The sequence below is a fragment of the Leopardus geoffroyi genome, chromosome C1 (assembly GCF_018350155.1).
Source record: "Leopardus geoffroyi isolate Oge1 chromosome C1, O.geoffroyi_Oge1_pat1.0, whole genome shotgun sequence".
Lineage (NCBI taxonomy): Eukaryota > Metazoa > Chordata > Mammalia > Carnivora > Felidae > Leopardus > Leopardus geoffroyi.
This window is the reverse complement of record NC_059328.1, coordinates 93,671,105-93,677,082: the sequence shown is the minus strand read 5'-3', so window position 1 is coordinate 93,677,082 and position 5,978 is coordinate 93,671,105. Positions and strand designations below refer to the sequence as shown.

Sequence of the window (5,978 nt, the reverse complement as noted above, 5' to 3'; positions counted from 1 at the left end):
CCCACCCCACTCCCTCATCCCCTGAACCCCCATCTGTCTGAAACCTCAGAACGTGAACTTGTTTGGAAATAAGGTCCATGTAGATGTAACTAACGTGAGGTCATACTGGATTAGGGTAGGCCCTAAATCTAACACAACTGGTATTCTTCTAGGACGAGAGAAGGACGCACAGAGACACCCAGGGAAGAAGGCCAGGCGACCGCAGAGGCAGAAACTGTAGTAAGACAGCTACAAGCCAAGGAACGGCAAAGATTGCTGGGAAACACCAGAAACTGGGAGCGTTTGAACAGATCTTCCCACAGAGCCCCCAGGAGGAACCAATCCTGCCCACACCTTGATTTCAGACTTCTGGCCTCCTGAACTGTGAGAGGATACCTTTTTATTGTTCGAAGCCACCAAGTTTGTGGTGCTTTGTTATGGTAGTCCCAGAAACAAATTGATTTGGGCACGTGGGGATTCCAGAGATTAACCTGGAAAATAAATGAGGGGAATCTTATGTGAGTTCCAGTCTGGTAAAGCAAGTTATACTAGTTACAGGTTATCAAGCAGCTGTCTCATCTGCTAAGATGCAGAACTGACAGCACCTTAGAATATTTTTGCGTAGAAACGAGAGAGATGTGAGTTGGATGGTACTACAAGCATAAGGGGTTTTAGCCCGCTTAACACTCAGTTCAACCGATTGATTTATGCTGACCCACTGAAGATTGCATGCTTCCGGCCTGTATTGTCACTTGGACAGGACTTTGGATGTGTTCTTATCAAAGATGTAAGTGACACAAGGTCAGCAGGGGATAACATGACAGATGTCAGATCCCACATTCCAAATTAATCATGTTAGCCAGAACGATGAGTGGAAAGTCCCAAGATGATATTTTATGGGGAAAAATGTAAAGCTAAGGTTCAAAAATCCACCGTGCAGGAATAAACTGTAGGAGACCTGGATTGAGAACAACCCATATGGGAAAATTTCTGGAGATTTACAGTTGATCCCAGTTTAAAAGGAGACAGCGCTATGACCTGGTTACTCAAAAAGTTCGCACAATTTCAGACCACGTAGATATGGATGTACCAGTAATAACTCACTCAGTAATCAAGTTCCTTCCCAATGACCAAAATGATTTTCATATAAGTCATCCAAGCGTCTGCAGGGAAAACCAGATAATTGACGGCCGGCATTGAGACACAGAAGGAACGAGGTCCGAGAACCGGCCAGGAGAAGAAGGGTTTCCAAGGAAAACGCTCTGCATATATGAAATATAAAATGAGCAGCCTTGAGATCCCAGAGAGTTCTTTCCCAAGGATGCCCTTCTAGGCCGAGCAGTCACAGATGCTAAAGCAGATCAGGCAGGGGCTGTAGGCCTGGCACTGTGCTGCCTCAGCAAATAAACCAGCAGATGAACAACAAGGTGTGAGTGGCAAGCAGTGTCTTGACCTGCCCAGACCCCTCCCCAGCACTCCCATTTCTGCCTTGGATCTCTTGCAAATGTCTCCTGTGCGCCACTCCTCCCTGCCCCAGCCCCAGCTAATTTAGAGATCCGATTAAGTCAATTAAGTCAGTGTCCCACTACACTCCCTTCTCTGGCCCAGAACCCAATCCGGGCTCCCTCACCGCACTTACCTGTCGTATCTCCTTAGTCTTCTCCAATCTGGGACAGTTGGTCAGTCTTCTAAAAGACTTCTCCAGAATACATTGGTCATGCCAGAAAATGTCTAGAATGCTGAAGGTCTGGAAAGCGAAACTCGGGGCAACTGTTGCCAGAACTGGAGCTGTCAGCTTTGAGGGAAGTCTTAAGGGGACACGTTAGTTGTCTTCAAAACCCTGAAGGAGCCTCATGCAGAAGATGGCAGGCTTCAATATTTCCCCAGGGGATGGAAACGGAATCAAGAGATGAAATTATCATCAGGAACACTTCAGCCTGCTACTATGCAGAACATTCTATCAGTTAGAACTGACCAATCCTACGCTGGGCCTTGGCAGAACTGAGCAGGATCTGGGCTGGAGATAGACCTGAGTAACAAGAAGCCAGGTCGGGGAGTGGGGGCGGTGGCAGAGCAGGAATAACCATAGGGCAGCTGGCCAGTGCCCTCCTGCCAGAGGGAGGTCAGACTCAGGGTGGAGAGCAGAGCAGACAAAGGCTTGACTGGCAGGTCTAATGGAGGTTAGCGGGACAACAGCAGGAACAGAGGGCGCCTCTTGTAACAGGTTTGCTGTCCCAGTCCACTATTAACAGGAACGTGAAGCATTACCCACAGCCCTCCCGGTGGACTGTCTGTCCAGTCTGCTCACTCTTGCAAGCTCTCTGCCTCTCCTGACGGGGAGGGTGTCCCTGGAGGGGCAGAAATTGTGTTCTTTGGTCTGGGAACTCTGAGTTGGTGCGGAAGCACAGGGACACCTCTTACAGGGTATTGAGGCGTGCTGGAGGCCAAAAAGGTGCCAGCTCCATGGCACAGACTCTAATCTGGACAGTTCTGTGGCTTCCGGGCCAGGAGTCCTTCAAAGGATGTTAATCATATCTATTTGACATGCATATCATTGCTGAAAAATTAAGCCAACTAAATGGCAGCAGGGAAAAGCAACTAGCTGATGCATAAGTAAAGATCTTACTTACGTGTCTTTTTCAAAACCAGTCAATAGCTAAGATCTTCTGCCGGGTTAGCTCAGCAAACCTTCAGTCCACCAACGTCCTCATGAGAAAGTAGCTAACAACTGTATCACAATTCAGCACTGTCAATGCTGTGGCCTTGTCCACCTAGCTGGCCACAGATCTATGGGTCTGGCTTGCCGTTCATCCATCTGTCATCTGTCCCTCCAGCCAGCCATTTATGCCTTCATCCATCCAGCCAACATTTGTTTAACTTCTATTATGTGCCAGTTCTGTGTCGGACACTGTGCATGTGATAATGGGGGAAAAAAATCTTTCCTGCTCTCAAGGAAGGGTAGGGGGGAAAGAGGTAACAAAACAACGAAACTGTCACTGGATGAAACACAGACTTAAGCTGAGAAAGTTTATATTTTCATTTAAAGCTTCCCAATTGAGCAATTTCTACAAATGATTCAAAGTCATCTGTAAGGAATAAGCAAAAGTTGCTTGAATTTCCACAGGCGGGTTCAGATTTTATGTGACTCATGAGAAATCCTTGGGATTAGAATCAGAGTCAATGGAATCCCATTTACTTACTAAATATGTAATTGAGAGGAAAGGGGATCAGCACCCCAATACCTCAATACCCCCTTTTCAGACTCAAGATTGTGAGCGTGTCTCTGATGCGTTTACATGGTTCCCCCCTGAGGACTACTGGTGGGAAAGGCCACCAAAAGATGCCACCGAGGGGCACCTGGGTGGCTCAGTCGGTTAAGCGTCCGACTTCGGCTCAAGTCATGATCTCATGGTTCGTGGGTTCGAGCCCCACGTCGGGCTCTGTGCTGACAGGCTCGGAGCCTGGAGCCCACTTTGGATTCTGTGTCTCCCCCTCTCTGTCCCTCCCCCGCTCACACTCTGTCTCTGTCTCTCAAATAAACATTAAAAAAATTAAAAAAAAAAAAAGAAAGCCGCCACCAGGAGGAAAGGGGACTGCGAAGAGGTGACTTGACTGTCCTGTCCCAACCCAAGTGCCCTAGCAGGGTGACCTGTGTGTGGGAGCCCATCTGTGGCGTTTTCTTGAGCTTGACACTGAGAGTATGGGAGCATTCCGCCTTGGAAAACCACCACGGCCTGTGCAAAGGTCTGAACTGTTGACGCCATTATATCCGCAAAGGGTGGGGCAGGGGACCGTCTGTGGTCAACGGTCAGTGCTCACGGTCACCAAAGGACCTGGGTTCCAGGCACTTCTCTGTTGCTCGCTGGCTGCCTGAGGTGGCTCACTTCCCCAGCCATAAACTGGGGACGTTACAACTCCCTTCTCACCAGGATTCTTCAGAGGTTTAACGGCTAAACGGAGTGGCTCAGCGGTCAGGCTGTGCGACTAGAACAGGGATGTGTTTCGGGAACCAGCCCTGCCAGCATTTTCACAGCCTTAGATGGGCAAGCAAGCATCACCTCCTACTAGTTTTCGCTTTGATCTTGAGTGAGAGAAACTGTTGACATGACCTGAAATCATTCGTTGTTTTGCCCTACTTTAAACCGTAATTTCTTTGCTCCTTTTTTTTTTTTTTCCATCCTAATGTCTCTAAGGCAAACTGTGCTGCAAACGAGGGTAACACAATGTACCTCACAGGATAATTGTAAAAATTAAACAAGGTATCAAGTGTCTACTTCTCCAAATGTCTAGCGCTAAGGCAGGACTGGCACAGGCTTTGCATCCGAAGCCTGTCTGCCCCCCTCCTGTCTTGCTCGCATCCTCCGCCCTAGTGTGTGCTATGTGCCCTTTTGGGCTAATTCATTTCATTCTCACATTAGTCCTACGCGATCCACACAATTGCTATCCCCCTTTTACAGAAAGGAAACAAGAGCACAGAGAAGTTAAGGAACTTGGCCAGCACCGCACAGCTGGTCAACTGTAGAGCCGGGGTACGAATCCACACATTCCATTCCCAGAGCCCCTGCTTCTGAATGCTGCACCAAGCTGCCTTGTTAGTGTGGTAGAGACACACATTCAGCCCCAACTCAGCTTGAAAGTGGCTAATGGTAATGAAACGAAGGTTACTTCTGATTTGCGCCAGACCTGGACCAAATGGAGCTTAGTTCCACCTGCTTTTCGCTGCCTTTTTAAATCATCACAACAATGTGTTTTAATCTGCTTGTCTGCCTCAATTTGTGTGTGCCGCTCACCTCATCGAGAGTAATTTGACCTTTTACACTTTAATAGTGCTAAGTGGTCACATGCTCGAGAGAGAGAGAGAAGGAGGGAGGGAGAGAGAAACAAGATTAACATAATACCATGTATCATAAATAGTAGCCTGGGTCCAGTTGGACATAAAAACTTGGGCCAAATGGGGCGGGGGTGGGGGGTGGGATCCTTTTTTGAGTAACATGTTTAGCAACTGACACTTTGCCTCTGAAAGGCACAGTGCAAAAAAAAGAATTGTCCACATCAAAGAAGCCTGGGAATGGTAGACTGTAGCCCCAGATACACCATGATCAGTGTGAAACAGAAAGAGATGTCTGAGGGAGTTGGTACCAAGGTAGAGGATGTAAGGAAAAAAAGATAGATAAGCATCGCCTCGGAAACCCACGGTACTGGGAGATGTGCCCAGAAGCACATGGGAAGGGAGAGCCCAGGCCAAGGATGGGGGTAGGGGTGGGTAGCATTTACTGGAAGGGGGCTCTGCCTGTCTCTTTGCCCTGGTGTCAGAGACAGGAGCACCCCAGTTTTCATATAAGTGGGGGTGAACTCTCTCACACTCAGGCTTTGGGTTATGCCCCTTGGGTTATGCCAGGATGTAAAGATGAAGCAACCGTCACACCTGCCCTCGGGAAGTTTACCGTCCACTGGGTCGGACAGATCGGCGGGCGTGTGATGCCATGCTGTGTAATGATTGCTTTTATGGACTCTGGGAAAGAGGCGCAAAGAGAAAGCCAGTCCCCAGATGATGTCCGGGCTGCAGCTTGGAGAACAACGTGGTGATTTCCAGGTGGGTGGCACCGGAGGGTTGTCGTCCTAGCAGAGGACGCTGCATCTGCAAAGACCCTGGGATCTGAGAGTGTCTGGCCTGCTCTGAAAAGCACATTGTTGGACGTGACTGGAGAGGAGGGCCTGTGTGGGAACATCGTGATAGATGAGGTGGGAGGGGTGGCCAGAAATCAGGTCACAGATATGGCCTTGAGTTTAGCCTGCAGGTGCCCCCCCCACCTTGGATGGATTGCTAAGAACCTTGACCAGAGCGGACTTTACCCGCCTGCGTGCCATGGGCCCCTGGAGCAGGACTTTGCAGCACTTTTCAAACTATAGGTCATAAGCCTTTACTAGATAATGAAAGCAACTTCATGCTTTTAAACTATAATTTTTAAAAAATAATAATGAAATAGGGGCGCCTGGGT

At 48.7% G+C, this 5,978-nt stretch overlaps 1 long non-coding RNA gene across 1 annotated transcript; it reads right to left on the bottom strand.

Moving 5' to 3' along the window:
• Positions 1–359: 359 nt before the first annotated feature.
• On the bottom strand, positions 360–2,034 carry LOC123600045. Its single transcript, XR_006713447.1, has 2 exons — positions 1,619–2,034; positions 360–470 (listed from the first exon to the last, which is right to left on the bottom strand). It is a non-coding gene; the product is annotated as an uncharacterized LOC123600045 (long non-coding RNA).
• Positions 2,035–5,978: the final 3,944 nt, after the last annotated feature.